The sequence below is a fragment of the Myodes glareolus genome, chromosome 11 (assembly GCF_982192425.1).
Source record: "Myodes glareolus chromosome 11, mMyoGla1.1, whole genome shotgun sequence".
Lineage (NCBI taxonomy): Eukaryota > Metazoa > Chordata > Mammalia > Rodentia > Cricetidae > Myodes > Myodes glareolus.
Window position 1 is genome coordinate 22,302,019 of NC_142036.1, and position 21,239 is coordinate 22,323,257.

The following is a 21,239-nucleotide window of genomic DNA, read 5'->3' on the forward strand; positions in this document are numbered from 1 at the left end:
ATTTTTACTTATCCCTGAGGCTGGAACCCAGGGCCATATGCATGCTAGGCAATGCTTGACCACTGAGCTAAGTTCCCAACCCTCAAAATATTTTTTTTTTAAAAAAAAGCTGTATTATGGGGGTAGCCCAGTGGGTTCCACCCAGAACCACAATACCAATAAACACAAACACCAATGCACAGTGAAGTCCTGGTTTTGATGGACGCACACAGCAGCCTTGTGAAAAGCGCCAAGTCCTGTAAAGACCAAGATTACACAAACAGCCAATCAGTACATATGCCATGCTTTGCGTGTGTGTCTGTGGTGTGTGCCTGGGTGTTTGCATGTAGGCACCATCATCTACTAAATATCCTCCTCTATTACACTCTGTGTTATTTTTTTTTTTTTGAGGCAAGGTGTCTCGCTGCACCCGGAGCTTCCTTCAGCTAGACTGGTGGGACAGAGAGCTCCTGCAGTGTCCCCACCCCCATCCCCACCTTAACAGGTGTGCCAACACATGGACTTTTTACGAGAGTGTTGGTGATGAGCACTCAGGCTTCAGGCTCGCGCAGCAAGTACTTACTGAGCAATCTCCCCAGCACTTTAATATCTGATGGCATTCTGCTGCGGCCAGCGCAGCCTGGATAGCCAAGACTGGTGGGGGGGGGGTGCCAGGATTGACACATGGAGGCTTCTTTTCAGGTGGAAGAACAGCAACCTTTATTTTGCCCAGCAACCTTTTATACCTCTGCTCCTTCTGTGGAGACACCCCCCCCCCCCCCCCTGCGAGAAAGAACACAAACATCCTTGTCAATTACAGACCACAAGGAAGTTCCACTGTCGGTCCCGGGGAGTGAGGGCAGCTGGATCACAACACATTCTTCAGGTTTTATTTTATCATTTTTTATGTGTTTTCTCCTGTGCAATGTCATTGCCATCCCCCTCTAGAATTCTAAAGAGTTACCTGGCTTGTTAATAAACAACAGAAAGGCAAGGGCTGGAGCTTGAGTGTCTACCGCTCTGAAAGTCTTAACCATGGTAGGGACCGCTGTGAACCCCTCCCCACATCCCCAGAGACTAGCATATGGTTGACCTCCGGAGATGTTTGATGAAAGACGTTAATAATCATATGCCGGAGACCCTAGCCACCATAACAGACTCAGAACCATAATGCAACGGCTCCTGCCAAGTGGTCCTCAGGACACAAAACTATACAAATATCTGTTAGATCTTTTTAACAGAGGAGGAAAGCAAGGCTGAGTCATCAGCTCAGGGTTGTGAATTGAGGTGATTTGGCACCATAGTCCTGCCCCCAACCCCAAGATAGGGTTTCTCTGTGTAGCCTTGACTGTCCTGGAACTCTCTCTTTAGACCAAGCTGGCCTTGAACTCAGAGATCTGCCTGCCTCTGCCTTCGAGGGTGCTGGGATTAAAGTCCCGCAGCTCTTCGTGTTTGTAACTCCTAGCTAGCTGCCTTAGGCCAGCTTTCAGAGCAGGTCTGTCCGTGACTCCAGCAGTCATAGCAGCGGCAGAGCAGGTAGCTCTATCCCAGCACAAAGTCCTGACCCCTCCATGCCTTGCTGTCCCTTTCAGACAAAGCTAATTACACTCCTCTCAACCACGGGAAAGCTCTTTGTAAGGGTTTAACAAGGATGCTGGTGGAAAGCTTTCTGAAGAGCAGAAGCCTTAACTAAAGGTGAGAATTATAGTAACTGTTAGTCATAGCCTGCTTGGCTGCTGGAGCCCCCGGGGCACACAGCAGCACCTTGATGGGCTCAGGACCAGAGGTGCTAGACCAGGGGAGGCCCTTTGTGTGGATCTTCTCAGAGTAATTATGACTTCATGAATGTGCTTGACTCAGGAGTGGCTGAGCCTATGGCACCCAGCTTCAAACTGGGTCCACAGCTGAGTTAATCCCCAGGAGTTAGGAGCTTTACCTAACTCCTGCCTCTTCCTCAACCCGGAAAAGAACACACACACACACACACACACACCACTCACTCTCTCACACACACACTTTCACACACACTCTCATACACATTGTCTCTCACACTCTCACTTTCTCACACACACACTCGCACACAAACTCTCTCTCTCTCTCTCTCTCTCACACACACACACACACACACGCACACACACACACACGCGCGGTCCTGTTTGACTTTAATCTCTTAGGACAGTGACTTTTACACTGACTTATTCTGCCAGCTCTGCTAAGACATCAAGGAGGTGAACATTGTGAATGGCCTTGGGCTCTGTTGACATCTATAAGTGGACCCGTCACGCCTGTGCCAGGAAGACAGAGGCTCACGTGGTGCTAGTTTTTCAAGTTGTGAACTCCTTGGCAGCAGGCTCTCCTTTCAGAAGAGACTCAATCAGGAGGATCTGTTACTGCCTGGAAGAGATAACTCTGGAGCCCCAAGGTGTTTTGTCTTTTTTTTTTTTCCTGAGGGGAAGAGGGACGGAGAAGGGGGACGACTAAGTGCAAACCCTAGGAGACTGGCAGGTAGAGGAGACTGGCTCTAGGCAATTGCAAGTGCAAAGGCTCAAGGGCAAGAAGACTAGCATTTTCTTTTCAGAAGCAAGGTTGAGAGGGGTGAAGTCTGAAACAGGGATTGACCAATGGTGTGGGAGGGTGCTGAGCAGGGGCTGGGTCAACAAAGAAAGGAGATGGACATTCTTGGGTCTTGGGTTTAGTGGGAGGTTCACTGTATGGGTGGCTAGTGGGCTGGAGAGTGGGAAGAGATGGGTAGAGTACCTTCTATTAGGTTGACTGAGGGCTGTCGTTTCATTCTTGTATTTGTTGACCTTGTCTGTGTTCCCAGCTCTGTTTTGTAAGGGCAATACCTGTCATCCTCTGATGCCCTCTCCAAGTCTGGACAGGTGGAAGAATTACCTCCCCAGACCTATCTCCTCCTGGGTGGTCCCCACAATTCTCTGGATTGGGCTGGAACAGGTGAAGAAAATCCCGGGTCGGATTGGTAGACCATCTAGGCATGGACACAGTATTCCCGCCCTCTCGTGCTTTAGGTTTGTGACTTGTAGCGGTGAGGTTCGTCCTCAGCCTTGGTTCCACTTCTGCTGTGTGGCGGGGCTCCGGGCAGGGCTCCGGGCGGGTCCCTAAGGGGGCGGGGCAGTCGCGTGTCCCCCGCCCCGCCCCTGCCCGGCCCCGCCCCGCCCCGGAGCCGCCCGGGACGCAGGGCGCAGTAGGGACTCGGCCCAGCAGCCCGCGGCGCTCCGCACGCTCAGGGCACGGTGAGTGCGGTCAGGGAGGCGGGAGGCCGCGCCGGATCGGGGAGGGTCGCGTCCGGGTCCCCAGCGCACCCCTGTTCTGACGCGTCCCGGGAGATCGGCGCCGCGGGAAGTCTGGGGACCCCGGGAGGAGCGCGGGGGCGGCGGCCAGAGTGACAGCTGCGGGCGGGCGGGGCTTCGGTTCAAATGCAACCGCTTCACCCGCTGCGAAATCCCGGCACCCTAGAGACTCGGCGGCAAAACGCCGCAGTGCCTAGGATAGCGCGTCCTGGGGGCCAGGTGTCTTCTCTCTTTGCCTCTAGAGGCCGGAGGACTTGCTAATGCGCTCTCATGTCCCCATGGCCCGGAATGTCCCATTCTGGAGACCACGAGCTCGACCAGGAGAGCCTGAGATCGCACAGAGAGGAAGGGAAGTCCCACCCGGTGTGCTTCGTTTCCTTTCCTTCAGCCACCTACCTCGCTGGGCTAGCGGCACAGTCTCGCTGATCCCCCTCCTACCTCTCTAAATGGGGGAACTAGATGTTCGCTTCATATGAAGTCGATCTGGAGCGCGATCCCAGGCCGGGTGTCTCACACAGCCTGGCTGGCCCCCTGCTTCGAAACTGTTCCAAGGGTGGTAACATTTAATCTCTGGCTCTGGCTCTGGGACACTTTTCCCTGTGTCTTAGAGACCTGCTTCATCTCTGTAAGGATGGCTTCTTTCTATAATGAGTAGGCAAAGTATGCTTGTGGGGTGGCTTTAGTGCCACGGAGGGCACACGTCGTACCTCATGGGTGGGAAAAAGCGACTCGTCTTCTTGGCGGGGAACTGTGTGTCACACTGGCTCAGTAACCGAACTGGACAGCCCCTTTCATCTACTCAGAAAAGAAGAAACAAGTTGAGAAAGGGGGCGTGACCTGCTCAAGGCGGCATAACCAGGATCCACGTTGCACGGGAACGTGGCTCTATGAAAGGGCTTAGCTTTGCCTCTTTCTGGGGGAGCCGGGGGAGAGGGAGGGAGAGCCGACAGCTCACAGAGGTCAGGAACTAGGAGGCAGGAAGGTGCATCTGTGCCAACGGACTGTTTTGCAGGCTTTCCTATGAACTGTGCTCTAGACCGACACTCCAACACACGTGGGCTGGCATATTCCCCCTGGCCTGCTGACAGTTACAGCTGAGCCAAGCTGCTCCCCGGGAGCCAGAGAGGCCCCTCTGGGGGTGGCTGTGTAGGAATGTACCAGGAGGCCTTATTTCTGGAGTCGCTGAGGAAGGGATGAGAACCCAGAATCATTTGTCCCCTCAGTCCTGAAAAGATCTCAGGGTGTGGCAGAGTTGTTCTGTCTCCATGGGAACAACTGTTTACCCTCCTTGGGGGCTTTGCATGCTTTGGAATGACTATGGACCTAGCCCTGCCTGGACATCCCCTTTGCCTAATGATACAGAGACCTGTGGTTGTTGGGGATCCTGGTGTGGCCACTCTAGAAGGCATGACTGGGTGGGGAACCATTGCCTCCAAACATCCCTGAAGTCTGTAAGCCGAGAGGTCTCCAAATCAGATAGTCACTTTGGCCTCACCTAAGTATTCAGCCTTAGGCTGGTCATTTCACTTGTCAGTTTCAGAAAAAGGGGCACCACAGCTCCCCACGGTCCCTTTGTCATGAGGCATTATGAGCAGTAGGCGAGATATTCGCAGTGTTTCCTGGGGTGTGGATGGATGTAGCCAAGAATGATTCTGTGGTCTGGTGGGGGGGGGCTGATCAGGATACCCGAGGGCTCTGCTGTGCCTCTTGCCTCTTTGTCTTAATTTCCCCAAATCTGTCTGAATCACTCCCCTGGGGTCCTCTCAATATTGGAAGCTTGTCCTTGATTCTGGGAGGAGGGAGATCAGAGAGAGTCTATAGGGTTTTCAGGTGTGGCTATGGAGTCTTAGGATTAATGTATCCTGTTGTTCACTTCCTGTGTCCCTGGCGAGAGTCAAGGATGCCATTACTAGCAACTACAGATAAGGGGACCGATAGTGCTATTCCCTGACTGTGTCTAGGGTTTGGACTCCAGACCTTTGACTCGCCGGTCCAGTGTTTGAACTCTAGACCTTTGACTCAATGTTGTTCATTACTTTACACATCCTATATTGGACAGTCCAAGGACAATGTTGTGTGCTAGCCACTGGAAAAACTGCAGCTCAGGCAGGTCCCAGTCATCATCAAGACACTGATGGGAAGAAATGAAAAAATGGAAAAAATGAAAAAATTGTGACCACCCCCACCCCCTTGTAACACCAATATGTTTTAGTGCCAAGACAGGACCCAGGAGGAACAGACTTCCGTAAGGAATATGACACCTCCCAACCTCAGGATTCTGAACTTTGGGTTTCGTAACCATTCCTGAGGCTGTGCAACTAGGAATCGGATAGGAAAAGGTCTCCAAATCCGGAGCCCTGATTTCATCTCTAAGGTGATGCCACTCCCTTCCGGTTGCTGAGAAGATAAGTCAGGGCAATGCTTGGGGGCACCTACCAGAGGCAGCAGTCCAGGTTCATACTCTTGCTTGTCTTTTTACTGCCCTTATGACATAGTGTCGCTGGGACCCCACTCTGCCTGGTGTCCAAACTACAGACTCCTAGCATCTTCTTAACCGGAAATCACATGCCACCATGGTGTGACAAGGAGCAGGACTAGGAGAATGTTGGCCCTTAGGAAAAAAGTTACTTTTCAATCATTTGCTAAGCATTTGTACAGGTTCTAATTTGTATAGCATTTGTGTCGATCCTAATTTACACATGAAGCTTTTTTTTTTTTTTTTTTTTAAAGAGCGAGGGTCTCTTATAAACTAGGGTGTCCTGGAGTTGATAGACAGCTAAGGAGGACCTTGAACTCCTGTCGCCAACTCCCCTTGCTAGAATTACAGGTATGTGGTACTCCTGAATGCCATGCAAGCACCCCACCAATTGAGCTACATTCTTGTTTATTTTGAGACAGCGTCTTGATATGTAGACGGAGCAGGCCTTGAACTCGTGATTCCCCTGCTACAGCTCTACAGTGCTGGGGTTGTAGACATGCCTTGCCACATCAGTGTAAGGAGGTAGATAAAAGAAAAAAGGGCAAGGGGTGTTCATGTAAACCATGTGGCTGTGTGGGGGATAATGTGAGAGATGAGCCTGTTCCCTCCCCTGTTCTTTTTCTTCAACCCAGTGCAGGCCTTGTGTGTATATATATTTAAAAAGTATGTAGAACGTTTATTACAGCATCTGTTGTATGTAAATGCACATGTATGCTGTGATCCACATATGAAAGAACAACTTTCAGGACTTGGTTCTTTCCTTCTACCATGTGGGGTTGGGGGCTGGAACTCGGGTTCTCAGGCTTGGCTTCAAGTGCTTTAGCCAAACCATCTCCATGTATTTTTAAAATATTTTCATATTCTATCATTACAAACTGGAGCTTTACTCTCCATTACATCAAATCTTACATAGTATAAAAAACTGAAAGATAGCAAGCATGATCAGAGTCTTTTAGAAAATTATTCACTGGACTTCAATGTTCATCTGGCTGGGTTTAAAAGAACAAACAAGCCCCTGTGTGACACATGAGTTCCCTTTATTGTGGGGACACAGTCTCCCTCTCCATTTGTCCTGCAACACCTGGCAGTGGCACAGCTGGGACTCTCAAAATAAAAACAGAATGTCTTAAAGTTCTGGCCTAATGATTTACATTTCCAAATCATGAATCGTGACATTTTTGAGCTGGGAGGGACTTCAGGTCACCTGGTCCAGTTTACTGGTTTAACAACCCAGAGAAGTGCCCTGGCCAAGGTCAACATAGGACACCAATGTACACAAGGAGGACAGTGCACAATGGCTAGCCACACCTGTGCGTGACTCTCATGGGAATTCCACCTGTCACACTAGCCTATCGCCCCGGGACTGCAGCCTCCTCTTGAGGGCGGGCAGGGAGGCACAGGTGTCTGGTCTGAGATGACATTGATTTGACTGAAGATGTCGGGGGAGCCACAGCGTGCAAGGTGACTCATGAGCAGAAATCTCACCGAAGGCGGTCCACGAGCTTGGCTGAGAGTCCTGTTTCCAAGTCCACTAAGGCAGCTGCTCCTTCTTCTCCTGTTTGATAATTCATTCCCAGACTGCACAGTGCTCTGGGAATGGTCACTCCTGCCTGGTTTGCTGTTGCTGGGGAAACAGGTTCACAGAGGTGGGCGATTTCCTCCAAATCCCACTGCAGGAGAGGGTAGGGCAAGAGAACCTGCAGTGAGATCTGAAAAGATGACTGTTTTGTTTTCTCATGTGCTGGGCTGTGAACACATTGTTTTCACTGTCAAGAAGCAAAAAGTCTGGCCAGCCCAGCCTGGCAGGCCATAGGGAAGTGGCCTTGTAGAAGACAGATGGGCGGGGTCCTTGTAGCTGTCACGCTGCAGGACTCTCTGAGCTGACAGCTCCCGCCTGGCCACACTGCACCATGCACAGAACATGCTGTCTGCAGGACAGAGGCGGGGTGCGCCTGAGGTCTGCCTAGTTTTGTTCCGGTGTATCTGGCGTACCTTCAGATTCCTAGCAACCTTCTCTGTTTCCACCGGAAGGTGTTCTTCCTGCCTGCCCGCTGGAGAGGTATCTGTGTGCTTACGTTTCCTAGGTACCTATGCATAAGGTATTACTGCCCTTGTGTTTTGAACATAGGAGGTCAGGGGTGGCACCATGGTGGTGCTTGCGGAGTTCTGGATTTTGGAGATTGGGAGTGTTCAACCTGTGCTTAGAAGTCACAGGTGCAGTGGAGAACAGAGAACCCCAGAGTTCTAGATAACCTTGTCTGAGCCTGTAATTTCACATACAGGGAAAGTGAGTCTCCACAAGCAGACAGAGTTGTCGTGTGTGTGTGTGTGTGTGTGTGTGTGTGTGTGTGAGAGAGAGAGAGAGAGAGAGAGAGAGAGAGAGAGAGAGAGAGAGAGAGAATGTCTGGCATGTAGGGGCCAGACAACAACCTGGGAAGTTGTTCCTTAGGAGCTGGCCACCTTGGATTTTAGACAGGGTATTTCACTGACCTGAAGTTGGCCTGGCTGGCCAAGAAGCCCGAGCATTCCTTCTGTCTTTACCTCCTCCCAGGGTTCTTCCTGACTGGTGCACACCCAGCACTGGGGTTAACAAGTGTGTGCCACCAAACATCTCTTGGAAAATGTGGGTTCCAGGGATCAAATTCAGGTCGTCATACCAGTAAAGCAGCAAGCAATTTGCCAATGAAGCCAGCTTCCCAGCCTGACTGGCTCAAGTCTTCTGGCTCTCAGGGTCAGCAATGGACCTCCTGACTCCCACCCAGTGCCCTCTCTCTCACACACACTCCCTAGTACTCTGCGCCATTGCTGATGGTGGTATGACGTCATGACCGCCTGAAGATGGGAAGGCTGGTTTACTGGGTTAGGCTCCAGCCATCATCACCGAGCTGGGAGTGGTGGGACTCCAATTAAGCCTCAGGTTTTATGTAAGTTCTGAAATGGCCAAACCCCTCCCAAGAAACATTTACTAGAATAATACCATAGGCTGACTCACTGAGTCTGCCTCTCTCCTCCTTGATGGGAGGAGCTAACATTTGACCTTTCGCCTGCATTTAAGGTGGGAGGCTCTACTTAGCTCTCTGAGGAGTTTGCTCACTTGGAAACCTAGCAATATGTGTTTGGGGATCTGAGATTTGCCTCTGCAGTGTGCCACCCACCCAGAAAGGAATAGATTTCTTAGGCTCCTCTCCCTTTCCCGGAGCGTTGGGTCTGCCTTCCTTCCTGCCCCCAGGGCTGCTTTTGGGTCCCACAAAGCCCCACATTCATTCAGACCACCTGTGGCAAGCAAGCAATTCTGCCAACTGCCCTTCTCCTATTCCTCCACCACGTGGTAGACATCGCCTCCTAGAAGATTCCATCGGATCATGATTTCTGTTTTCTGTTCTTTTGTGCGTTGTTATTGATATTTAATCAATGGCTTCCAGAACTCAAGTCTGGCTTCCCACCTGCCTGTTGCCCATTCATCTCACAGCTCGCTGGCAGCCCAGAGAGAGGCAGTTATTCTTATGACTTAGACCAAAGGCTTTCCAGCCTAAATCAGACCTGACAAATGCTAGGGGAAACACATGCTCCGGGCTGGGGAATGAAGTGGGAGGGGCAGACCCTAGTGTTTCTAGGCTCCTCAGAACCTCAGTGAGCCCTGGAGGGAAGGCGCAAGATTAAGTCCTGACACCTGTCTTCATCCCTCACGACCCTTGTCACTCGGGGTCTGTCTGCTGTCTGTGCTGGGAGCTCTGAAGGTCAGCACTAGAACTTTGACAGTGTCTTGACCTCACTGGTGGGGCACACCCAACTCCTCGCTTTTGCTGAGAGTCCCCAACCCCGCCATTCCATTTGGATCTCAGAGCCTGGTTCTGGTCCCAGAGAGAGAGCTCTCTGCCCACACAGTAGCCTTCCGGCACTCACCAGCAGGGTCTGTCTTTATCACTGGGTCTCTGTCATCTCAGCACTGTTTGAAATGGGAGCGCCGGGCCTGCAGCTGTGTCTATTGTCTATCTCTGCTACAGGAACTTGAGTGACACAGGGCAGGGACTGACACCAGCCAGCTTTGCTACTGTGTATATAGTTTCTCTCTGGCATCTCTAGAGGGCTGGTTCCAGGAACTCTGAGGATACTGGTTGAGTTATTACAGAATCCCCGTGGGAACGACTTAAAGAAGGGAGGGTTTATCTTGGCTGGGGGTTGGAGGGTACAGTCTGTTATTGACAGGGAAGGTGTGGCATGCTTGGCTTGCCTTTCCCCCTTTAATTCAGCCCTGAACCCTAGTCCGTGAGTGCTGCTGTCCATCCTCATGGGGTCTTCCTCCTCAGGTAAACCTTTTTGGGAACACCTTTCCAGCCACGCCCAGAGGTTTGTTGCCATCGTGATTCTACATCCAGTCATGTGGACAACGAGGAATAACTATCACAGACACCAGATCAATGACACGCAGACCTTTCTATAAAACATGTCCTTGTGTAGTTTATATACGCTACACACAGCTTCCCCCATTTTCTTTCTTTTTTTGTAAAGATTTATTTATTTAATGTACACTTGGGGTTTTGCCTACATATATGTCTGTATGAGGGTGTCAGATCTCCCCTGGAACTGGAGTTACAGATCACAGTTGTGAACTGCCATTTGGGTGCTGGGAATTGAACCCGGGTCCTTTGGAAGAGCAGCCAGTGCTCTTAACTCCTGAGCCATCTCTCCAGTCCCCCCCCCCCATTTTCCTTTTTAGTGAGCTTTCTGTTTGCTCTTAGACAGGATCTCTATCTAAATGCCAAACCTGTCTAGAACTTGAAATTCTCCTGCCTCAGCCTTCAAGTCCTAGAATTACAGGCAAGCAGCACTATTCCCAGTTCTTATTGTAGAGTTCAGGCTGACCTGGAACTCACTGGAATCCTCCTGCCTCAGTTTCCCTAGGGCTGGGATTATATCATGAGCCATCACACCGGCTCTGGTGCTCTTGTAACCGTCTCCAGGCTACTTACACTCTCAACCCAAGGTAGATGCCACGTGACTCGTTCCTAGGCTGTGTATTTAATGAAGAATAAAAAGTAAGCCCACTCTGGACAGATGCAAGTGTTTTCTGTCTGTCTGACTGCATCCTTGACAGTAGACCGAATGACTGATTATGCCTGCAGATTGCAGTGGTGGATGGACTGGGTCACGTAGGAGATTTCCTGCCCAGTCTTTCCTGACAGCCAGCCTCTCGGGGGCACTTGCTGCGGGTCAGCATTGCACACAGTTCAAAGATAAAGTTCTTTATCTTTTCTCCTCATTCCATGGCACTTCAGAGAGGTGTGCTGACGCCATCCCTGCTGGACAGAGGGTTAAATAACCTGCCCTTGCCATCGTCAGATGCCAGTGGAGTTTGGACTTGAATAGAGGTGCCCGGATCCAGGCATCACAGTTTGATTGTGAAAGTGGAGGGCAAACCTACCTAGACTTCAGCCCTCCAGCTGGGCAGCTCCTCTGGAGCTCCAGGGTCTTTCCTACACCAAGCCAATCCTCAGAGGAAATCCTTTGCCCAAGACCATGCACGGGCCCAGGAATGCCACAGGTCCCCCAAGAGCAAGAGCCCCACCCTGGAGCACCCTGCCTGGTCCCTCCCCCCTTTTCCCCAGAACTCCATTTACAACTTGTTGGTTAGTCACTGAGACTTGCTGACCACAGGCTGGAGGTTGTAGGTGGCACGTGAGCCAGTTGAGGCTGCCAGGTTAAACAGCCGGTTGTTCACCTAGCACCAGGCAGCCAGCCTGATTGTGTAATTTGCTTACTTGTCTATTTATGGACCTCAAACTCCAACTTTTCTTGGAAATGACTTTAAGGAATAAGGAATGGATTCGATTTTTTTTTCCTGGCGACTTCTCTTATTTCTGCTTCTTCTCTCTGGGTAAAACCACCCAGATGCCCAGTCTGGCTACTCCTGGGCAAAGTTTTGACTTCAGTAAAGAGGACCGAGGAAGGCCCTGTGAGTTCCTGTGTCTGTCACCCACAGGAAGCAGCAAGGTTAGTCATGAAGCTCCTAGCAGGAGCTGGCTGTGGTCTGGAAGCCAGAGAGACATGTGTTTGTGGCTGGGATCTGGGCTCTTCCACCCTGTAACCCACATACCCTGGGCAACTGCATTCCATCAGTGTACTTGACCTTGGCTGAGATGGGATGGGTAGCAAGATGCCAGGGACACATCGCTGCTCCCGTCCCTGCTCCGTGGGAACAGTTTGATGGGTAAGAAGGGTGCTCTAAACATAGGCCGCCCCAGCTGGTGAGAACCTGGAGGGAGGAAGCTCAGGGCTGGGCAGGCCAGAAAGCCTTTAAGCCACATACACACACGTGTGTGCGTGCACACAAACACACACACTCACTTTTTGAGCTCATGCGTATATATCATAGTGTGCAGGGGACAGCTGAGGAACCTCTTTCTCTCTGGAGTTTCTGCCGTATGGACCCGGAGAATGGAACTCAGGTGGTTAGGCTTGGTGGCCGGCCCCCTTACCTGCAGAAGTCATCTAGCTGATGGGCAGGGCCTTTTCATCTCACCCAAGAACAGTCTCGCTGAGCCTTAACTCCCTCTTTTAGGGAGAGTGGGGGAGGGAGGGGCTCCTTTTATCATCTTAATGGGTCTATGTGGTGAACCCTCCCACCCCAAGGAGTCAGGGTGTGTCTGGTCACCCCACAGAGCAAAGTATTTCCTATATCATTTCTCTAGGCAAAGGTCAGTTCCATTTTCTATTTAGTCGGCTGCTTTCTGTTCCTGGGCCTCAGGTACAGGGTGACAGACCTGCCGGCACCCCGATTCTCTCTCACCGGCAGTATATCTTGGCTGTCTCATAACCTTCTTGTACAGGGCTAACTCACCTGTCCAAGGAGCTGGCCACGCCTTCCCTGATCCCTGAGCATCTGTCCTCCCCGCGTACTCCTCCCCTTTTCCTGAGTGCTCCCAGGTGGGGAGGACAGGCTGCAGGAAGCTGAGCAGTTTTGTCTCCTCCACCCAGGGCACCTGCGTGGAGATGAGCTGGCACAGCTGCTGGTGACTCTGCCCTCGGCTCAGGTGACAGGATGCAAGCTACAAGCCCCAATTGCAGTTGCTGTTTTCTCTTGTGGAGCTAACCTGGGTGTGGGACCCAGCCCAGGAGGACCTGCTGTCGGACTTCCATCCATGATTCTCCTGGTTCTCAATGTAGATCTCAGAGTAGGGAAGAGCTCCCAACCAAGGACATTGCAGGACTGACCAAGAAACTGGATGTTACCAGCTCAGAGCACTGGTGTGTAGACAAGGACGACCTTGACCTTCTGACCCCCTCCTCCAATACCCCCCTCCCTGCTTCCACCTCCAGAGTGGTGGGATTACAAGAATGTGCCGCCACCACACCTGGTACAGGACGTGCTGGGAATTGAGCCCAGGGCTGTGTGTCTGCTAGCTAAGCACTCTGCTAGCTGGGCCACCCCTCTGGCCCTTTCTGGTCTTTCTAACAGTCCTGATTATAGGATATTTTCATGGTCACTTGGGTTGCTAATGGGCCAGCAGAATTAGCAATCTCTGGAAGTGAGGCTGCTTCTTGGTTGTCTTTGAACACTCCCAGGCAATTCTGATGAGTGGGGATAGTTGAGAGTCCTGGGTTAGCCTGGGACAGCCTGGACCACTTCAGGGTGGCACTAATTTGTCCTCTTTCTGTCACTCCTCTCTGTCAAGAAGCAGGTTTGCGCGCAAACTAGAGACACATCCAGAGAGAGGCACTCAAACGAGTTCCTATCCCCTGCCCACTGATTTCTTAGGATGTGTAATAGATACGCTTCCTGCTTCCCTATTTGAGGCAAAGATACAAAGTTTCCTTTCAGAATAAACTTAAGTCAGGAGGGACTGAAGGCACAATCTACTTTTGTGGTCAGCTCCATTCATCCCTTTGAGACACGCTTGCAGGGCAGCCCTGCAGCGTGCTGGGATGCCAAGTGTGTGCTTGTCCAGGCGTGTCCTGTGTACAAGTGGCTGAAGGGTGGGGCCAATGCTCTGGAGCAGCCCTCACCTCAGGTGATGATAACCCAGGACTCTCCAGAGAGCTGGGACACAACGGTGAGTGGGTGAGTGGCTGCGGGTTAACAAAGGGGCTTCCTGGGCTGGCTTTAGTCAGCCCTCGGTACTGGTGTGGAGATGTCTCTCAGTACTGCGTGTTTGCCTCTTATCCAGAACATTCTGAGATGTTTCCATCTGGTCCTCAGAATCTTTTCCTGGAGTCACCATTGCCCTGTAAACTTGGTGAATATATATATTACAGGACTTCGGTGTCCACGGGTGCCCAGGACCTCCCTGGCACGTGGGCAAACTGGTCATTCAGGAGCCGAGTCAGGAAGAGGCCCTGCTGCTTGCCAGGGCTGGATGTGGGTCACACCTGTAATCCCAGTGTTTAGGAAGACTGAGACAGGAACATTGCCATGAATTTGAGTCCAGCCACCGTAGTCTGAAGTAGGTTTTAGTGCTGTCTGCTGACTGTCCAGGGGCCTGAGGTGAGGTAACTCACGTGCTCCTTTACTCAGCAAATACCCAGCTCTTTCTGAACAATGCCCTTGCAGGGCCCTGCAGGAGATTACATCCAATTGATCTGGGAGCTTGCTGACAGGATTAACTTAATCAGCTTCTTTATCCTGGGGTGGGAGCTCTCATAACTCTGTCCTGCTGGGCCTCACATTCTTGGAGGACCAGTGTTGTTGAGGGGCCTCACCAGCTGCCACAGCAGGGGATGGCTCCAGGCTGAGGGGCTGCTCCACAGAGAGTTCCAGCCTACGGACAAACATTTGGGAAGGATTATGTTTTTTCTGAGTTTCTTCTGGACAAGCGAAGAAGGTTCTAGAAGGAACAGGATTCTGGAGTGGTCCTTTGGGAGAATGGTGCCCTCCAAGTGTTGTGAAACACACTGGAGATGAGCCTCTTACTAGCTCTAACCCTGGTGGTTTTTATTGTAAAATTCAGCATCAATTTTATTTTTAATTTTTATGTAGTCATTTTATTTATTTCTTAAGTCTTGCTATGGCTGTGTAATCCTGGCCTGGTTATTGCTTTACAATCCAGGCTGGTCTTAACCTTGTGGCATTTCTCCTGCCTCGGCCTCCTTAGTGCTGGATTTCAGGTGTGTACACCAGGCACTGCCAGCTTTGGTTTTCCTTGTGTGTGTGTGTGTGTGTGTGTGTTGTGGGTGGTCCAGCCCACGAGGCAACGACTGACCAGAAGCTGCTGTCTTTAGAAGCAGGATGACCTGAGCCAGGGTCTTCTACGTCCAGTGTAGAGATGGGGACACCTAGACATTGGTCCCTGGTGAGAGCCTCCCTTGTGGTCCCTAAGAGAAGCTGCTTGGTTCCTGGCTGCCTCTGAGAGCACACACACACATACACACACACACACACACACCACACACACATACACACACACATACACACACACACACCACACACACATTCATACACACACATACACACACACACACCACACACACATACACACACATACACACACACACCACACACACATTCATACACACACACACACCACACACACACCACACACACACACACACACACATTCATACACACACACACACACCACACACACACACACACACACACACACAGGCTGCAGGACGCCGTGAGTGGCCCCAGGAGAAGCTGCTTGGTTCCTGGATGCCTCTGAGAGTGCGCACACACACACACACACACACACACACACACACACAGGCTGCAGGATGCCATGAATGGCCCCAGGAGAAGCTGCTTGGTTCCTGGCTGCCTCTGAGAGTGCGCACACACACACACACACACACACACACAGGCTGCAGGACACCGTGAGTGGCTGTGGGGAGGGGAGGAGGACCTTGGGAAGGGACGTGAAAGTGAAAGTAAGCAGACAGCTGTCCTCAGTTTGCCCCAAAGGGAATATTTACCTGAGCTCAGTATCAAAAAAGTGCCCACCAAACCAGCACCAATGGATCATTCAAGGTCATTGCTGCCACCCTGATGGTGGAGGTCACCTCAGGTCATCCCTGCTGTTCTGACTGGAGATGGATGTGAGGGGGTATTGCCTCCCCTTGGGCCTCCATGTTCTAGAAGTCTCGAAGGTCCTGTCCCTCAGTCTGCTGAGAAGGAGGAAACTTCATTGTCCTGGGGCCAGCACTGCCTGTCCAGAACTTTGCATTTAATAATTGTTATCTCTGTGAGTGTGTGGATGTGTGGGCTAGAGGGGCATCCTTAGTTCCTCCTTGCTGGAGATAAGTGACTTTGAAGCAAATTCGTGCCTTGTACGACATAGCTCCCTCTCTGTATGAGCCTTTTCCCTAGCCACCCCCACTGTCCTTCCAGAGGTGCAGCCACCTTGTCCCTGTCTCCCCTCCCCTGAGCAGAATCCTCTCCCCGTCAGAGTCCCCTCTGCACTGAACCAGGCTCAGCCTCTCTCTGGGGCTACTTTGAGCATAGGAGATCCTCAGCATGGTGCAGGGCAGCAGGGAAGCCCTCTGAGGCTGTCTCCAACGAATGAATGGAGCTCACTTTCCTGGTGGAGGTCATGGGTAGGGAGACTGAGTGATGAGCAAGACTGGGAAAGTTGTGGTTGCGCTGGAATTGATATTCTAGAAGGAATAGAGATGTCCTCTTTTTTTTTTTTTGGTCTGTGTATATGTCTGTCTGTCTGTCTGTGTAGGTTATGTCAATCTTAAGTGCCATTCCTTCTTGGTTTTTGAGACAGGGTCTCTAACTGGCCTGGAGCTTGCCTAGTAGTAGGCTGCCTGACCAGGAGACCATCCTGTCTCTACCTCCCTATCGTTGGGATTATGGTTATGTTATCATACCCAGCTTTTTACGTGGATTTAGGAAATGGTACTTGTCTTAGTGTTCTTTTGCTGTGAAGAGACACCATGACCGACTCTTATAAGGGAAAACATTTAATTGGGGTTGGTTTACAGTTCAGAGGTTTAGTCCATCATTGTCATGGCAGGAAGCATGGCAGCGTGCAGGCAGCCATGGTGCTGGAGGGGTAACTGAGAGTTCTACACCTGGCTCAGCAGGAAGAGACACACAAAGGAGTTGGCTTGAGCATTAGAAACACCATCACCCCTCCCAGCAGTGACTACTTCTTCCATCAAGGCCGCACCTCCTCTGACAAGGCCACTTGTCCTAATCCTTTCAAATAATGCCACTCCCTATGAACCTATGGGGGCCATTTTCCTTCAGACCACCACAGAACACAAGTCTTCACTCTCGTGTGGTAAATAATCTAAAGACTTGGCTATCTCCCCAACCCTCGGTGTGTGTCCAGCCTAGCCACATTACACTGTGATGTCCTTTACCAATGTTTTAGGCCATATTTGCAGCTCCTGGGATGCCTGTGGACTGGTAGTTCAGTAGGTAAGTCAGTAAACAAACTTACCAGCAGATGGTAAGTGCTGCCAGGCCCAGATGCTGAGAGGGTTCAGCTGGGAAAGGTGTTTGCTTTAAAGGCCGTACCATCCCTGAGCTCTCAGGAACCCAGGAAGGGTAGAGAGAGCTGACTCCAGGAAACTGTCCTCTGACCTCCTCACAAGCGCTGTGGCATACACACCCCTCCCCCATCATACACCCATGTGTGCCTATAAGTGCCCGCATGTGTGTGCACGCACACACACGCGCACGCACACGCACACGCACATACACACTCACACAAGTGATCGGGCCTGGAACCCATGCCAACAGCTTAATAGCTATAGGGGAAGCGGCAAGAAGCATAGGCTCAGGCTCTCCTTTGTGATCAAGAGAATGCATCCTCCCAGAAACTGAGGCAATTTACTCTTTGTGGGTCCACTTTGTGGGATCATGGCATTTGCCTTTTATGCAAAGCCTGTCAGTTTCTTCCAGGAACTCAAATCAAAGCCAGCATTGTCTAAGAGGAGAGAGAAGATAGTTTAGAAAGCCAGATGGGTTTGTGTGCACAGTGTGTGTGTGTGTGTGTGTGCATGCCCCACCCCCAGAGGGCTCACATTCTGACCATCCTTTCCCAGCATCTAGGTGGGTGCCCTCAGTTGCTCCAGGGAGAGGCAGAGCCCTTCATTTCCCCCTGGCTGAAGAGAACGAGGATGCTGGGTAGACTCTCAGCTCCGCACACAGCAGGCAGTACCTGTCTCTCCGTGGGTCTGACTGGAAGTTCACCCAATAGAAGCCTTCACAGAGGGAGGGGGAAGGAGGGAAGAAAGGAGGGACTGAGGCTGAGGCCAGTGCAGTCAGGCTTGGGAAACAAACCACTCCCTAGGATCCTGGGGGAGGTTCACACTTCTACTGCCCAGGGGTTTGAAATAGTCCCCATTCTGCTGAGGTTGCAAGATGACACCTTGGCCATGTGAGAAGTACATGGGAATTTCTGTCACCCAACTTGTAGCAAGACCTGCAGAGCACCGTCATGTCATGGCTGGCAGGCAGTGGAGATTATAAATACAATGTACCTGCTCTTGCCAGGGCGTGGGGACATCAGACTGGCCACCTGTCTATGTGAAGCCCAGGGCATGTGCCTGGGGATGGACTAGCTTCTCTCACCTCTTTGTGGCTGGGCAGGGAAGACTCAGGCCTGCTCCTCCCCCAAGGGACTGTGGGAAGGACAAGGCAGCCTGTGGTGTGACTTGCTGTGTGACCTTGCTCAAGTTACTTCACCACTCTGTACCTGTCTGTGGATTTCTCATCTATTTAAAGAGTAGGAGGAGGAGTCAAGGAGCTTAGGTGCCCCACGCTGCTGGACGGTCCCCAGATGCAGTGATGTCAGCTTACAGAAACTAGGGAGGCAGGGAAAAAGGAGGGGCCCACAGGCGCAGAGGCAAGTTGGGCTGAACCTGGGAGCTATTTGGGGCTCCTGCTACCAGCAGCCAAGTTGGAAGGCAGGCAATAGGAAGTGGGTGACAAGGGCAGAGAAGGAGAGAGAGGCTTTGCTGAGCAGCCTGGGCTTTCTGCTGTAGGGCGGTTGGAAGAACCCCACAGCTAGTTCCTCAGAAGACTCTGCCACTCCCCCCCCCCCCCCGCCTCCCCCCATACACACTCTGGAAGATTCTCCGAGAAACTGGCAGGTGTCTGATGTGCCTCTCATCCACCCCTACCTTTTAGGTCCTCCCCTCCTCCTCTCCCAGCCTGGCCCTTTTATTGACTCAAGTGAAACCAAGTACTCTGGGCTAGTTTATAGGACCTGAGAACAGCCAGAGTTTCCTCAGACTGAAAGTGAAGCCACTCATATTCCACCTAAGGAAATGAAGGACCAGAAAGGTCAGTGCCCTGAGGTCATACAGCCAGTAGGTGAGGAAGCTAGATTTAGTCCTAGGACTTGGAAGCTATCTGGTTTCTAGACAGCAGATGGTGAACGTTGTGCTTGACTCTGTAACTTGTGCTGGACGTCTAGGGAGCCTGAACTCACTTGCTATGTTAACTTAAAAGCTTTCCTTTTCTTTCTTCCTTTCTTTTATTTAATTATTATTATTATTATTGTTCTGAGACAGGGTTTCTCTGTGTGGCTCTGGCTGTCGTGGAACTTGCTCTGTAGACCAAGCTGGCCTCGAACTCACAGAGACCTGCCTATCTCTGCCTCCCGAGTGCTGGGATTAATAGAGACTGCTGCCACCACTGCCCACCAAAGGCTTTTCAAATAAACAAATGGGGGCTGGGAGATGGCTTAGTCTACTGCTCTCAGAGAGCGCCTGAGTGCTCATGCCTGGCACCCGTGTGTCGTGAGGCTCATAGTCACCTATAATTCTAGCCTCAGGGGATCTTTTCTGATATCCTCAGGTACCTGCATTCAAATATACACACCTGGGGACATGTACGCTCTTGTGCATAAGCACGCGCATGCACACACACACACACACATCTGCTTATAATCTAAGATCCATTAAAATACCTCCTTGCTCCTATCACTTTAAGGACATTTATTTGTTGCTATTATTATTATTATTGTTGTTGTTGTTGTTGTTTTTGTTTGAGAAGAGGTGTCATATAGCCCAAGCTGGCCTTGGTCTCCTTTTGTAGCTGAGGATGACCCTAGAGCAGGGCATGCAGGCTGCTACCACCAGCATCCAGATTGCATTCTGAGTGCGCGCTGAGGATTCCTCTGCTCTGTTGTCCGTGTCTGTTTCTGTCTCCCTCAGTTTCTCACACAAGTAGGATGTGCGCAGTAGGGATGTGCGCAGTAGGGTTGACAGTGGTGGCCCACTGACCCGATACCACCCGCTCCAGTCAATCAGCTGTTGTTGGAACACAGCCCGCTCCTTCAGGGGTCATCTGCAGCTGCTCTCACACCCGAGGCAGGTTCCGTGACAGAGACCACGAGACCACAGGGTGTATTTACTGTCTGGTCCTTTCCAGGAAAGCTGGCTGGCTGGGCTGGTGCAGGAGCACACGGTTCGGGTCCTCCTCTGGTTGGCGCAGGAGCCTACGGTTCGACAGCTTGCCTCTTCTCTCAGCCCCGGCTGGTCTAAATATTAGTCATCACATTTCTCGCGGCAAATGGCCCCGAATATTCCACGGGATGGATGCCACATATTTTCCTTCCTTTGCTGGACTAATCTATCGCACCTCTGCCTCCCCCTCTCAGAGGCGCAGGCGTTTGGTGAATGTATAATTTAACAAACACGTCGGCAGCACCCACTGTGTGCCAGCAGGGCGCAGATTTAAGCACTTTACCAGTATCAGGTCTTCGGGGAAGCAGCCAGCAGGTTGTACTTGGAGGCATGGCACCCATTGACTGAGAAAGCGTTAAAGTTAGGCTTGAATCCAGGCCAATTGGCCCTGCTGTCTGACTCGGATCAGTTGTGAGGAGCTGTCCCGGGGAATCGGCCTTTGAGAACCCCTGTGCAGGATAAATCCTGTGCACCCATCGGGCTGTAACTCAGGTGTTTCCTACTCCACCCAGCAGCCCACACCACCCAGACTTAGCTCTGCTCTAGTCTTTGTTAACCAGGCTACTCAGCCCAAGTGACCACAATTGGTGTTTTGTTGATTAAAATGCCCCGTGCTATACAGAAGGCCAAAAGCATCAGTGACTTCGATCGGGAAGGTGCCTATGGGTCTGCAGTGGCTTAGACCGGAAGGGATGTGCTTCCCGACCTGAGGGTCCTGGGGTTCACCAGAGGTTAAGCAAATGATACAGTCACACATGATCCAGTTGGACTGAGAAATCCGAATATAGAGAGCATGACGGGGCTGGAGAGATGGCTCAGCCGTGAAAGGCTAGGCTCACAACCCAAAATATAAGAGCATGACCGTTTTGCAATCAGGAAAGGTTAAGGAGAGCTCAGGGTATCTCCTCTATGGAACATTCTGGGCCATTTACAGTAATAACTAATAGCAAGGATCACTGTAGCAGGCATGTTAGTTTTCCATGGGTCAGAATCCTTAGAAGGTTCATGAAAATTTCAGACATTCTCCCTGGAAGAGAAACATGCCAAAACGCTACTTAGAGTGATGGCTGCATCTGGCACCTGGTGACCCCTCCAGAAGCCCAGCA

General features: G+C 51.4%; 1 protein-coding gene across 3 annotated transcripts in view; it reads left to right on the forward strand.

Annotated features, from left to right (window-relative positions):
• The first annotated feature begins 3,154 nt into the window (after positions 1-3,154).
• The window catches only part of Syne3 (spectrin repeat containing nuclear envelope family member 3), an 86,109-nt gene continuing 68,024 nt past the window's right edge, over positions 3,155-21,239 (forward strand). For 2 of the 3 annotated variants that reach the window (XM_085697894.2, XM_085697900.2), the window contains exon 1: positions 3,155-3,233. The gene's annotated coding sequence lies outside the window, so the exon portion shown is untranslated. Of the gene's footprint in view, positions 3,234-7,677; positions 7,829-21,239 lie in introns of those variants that run through there. The other variant, XM_085697895.2, reaches the window with a different exon arrangement.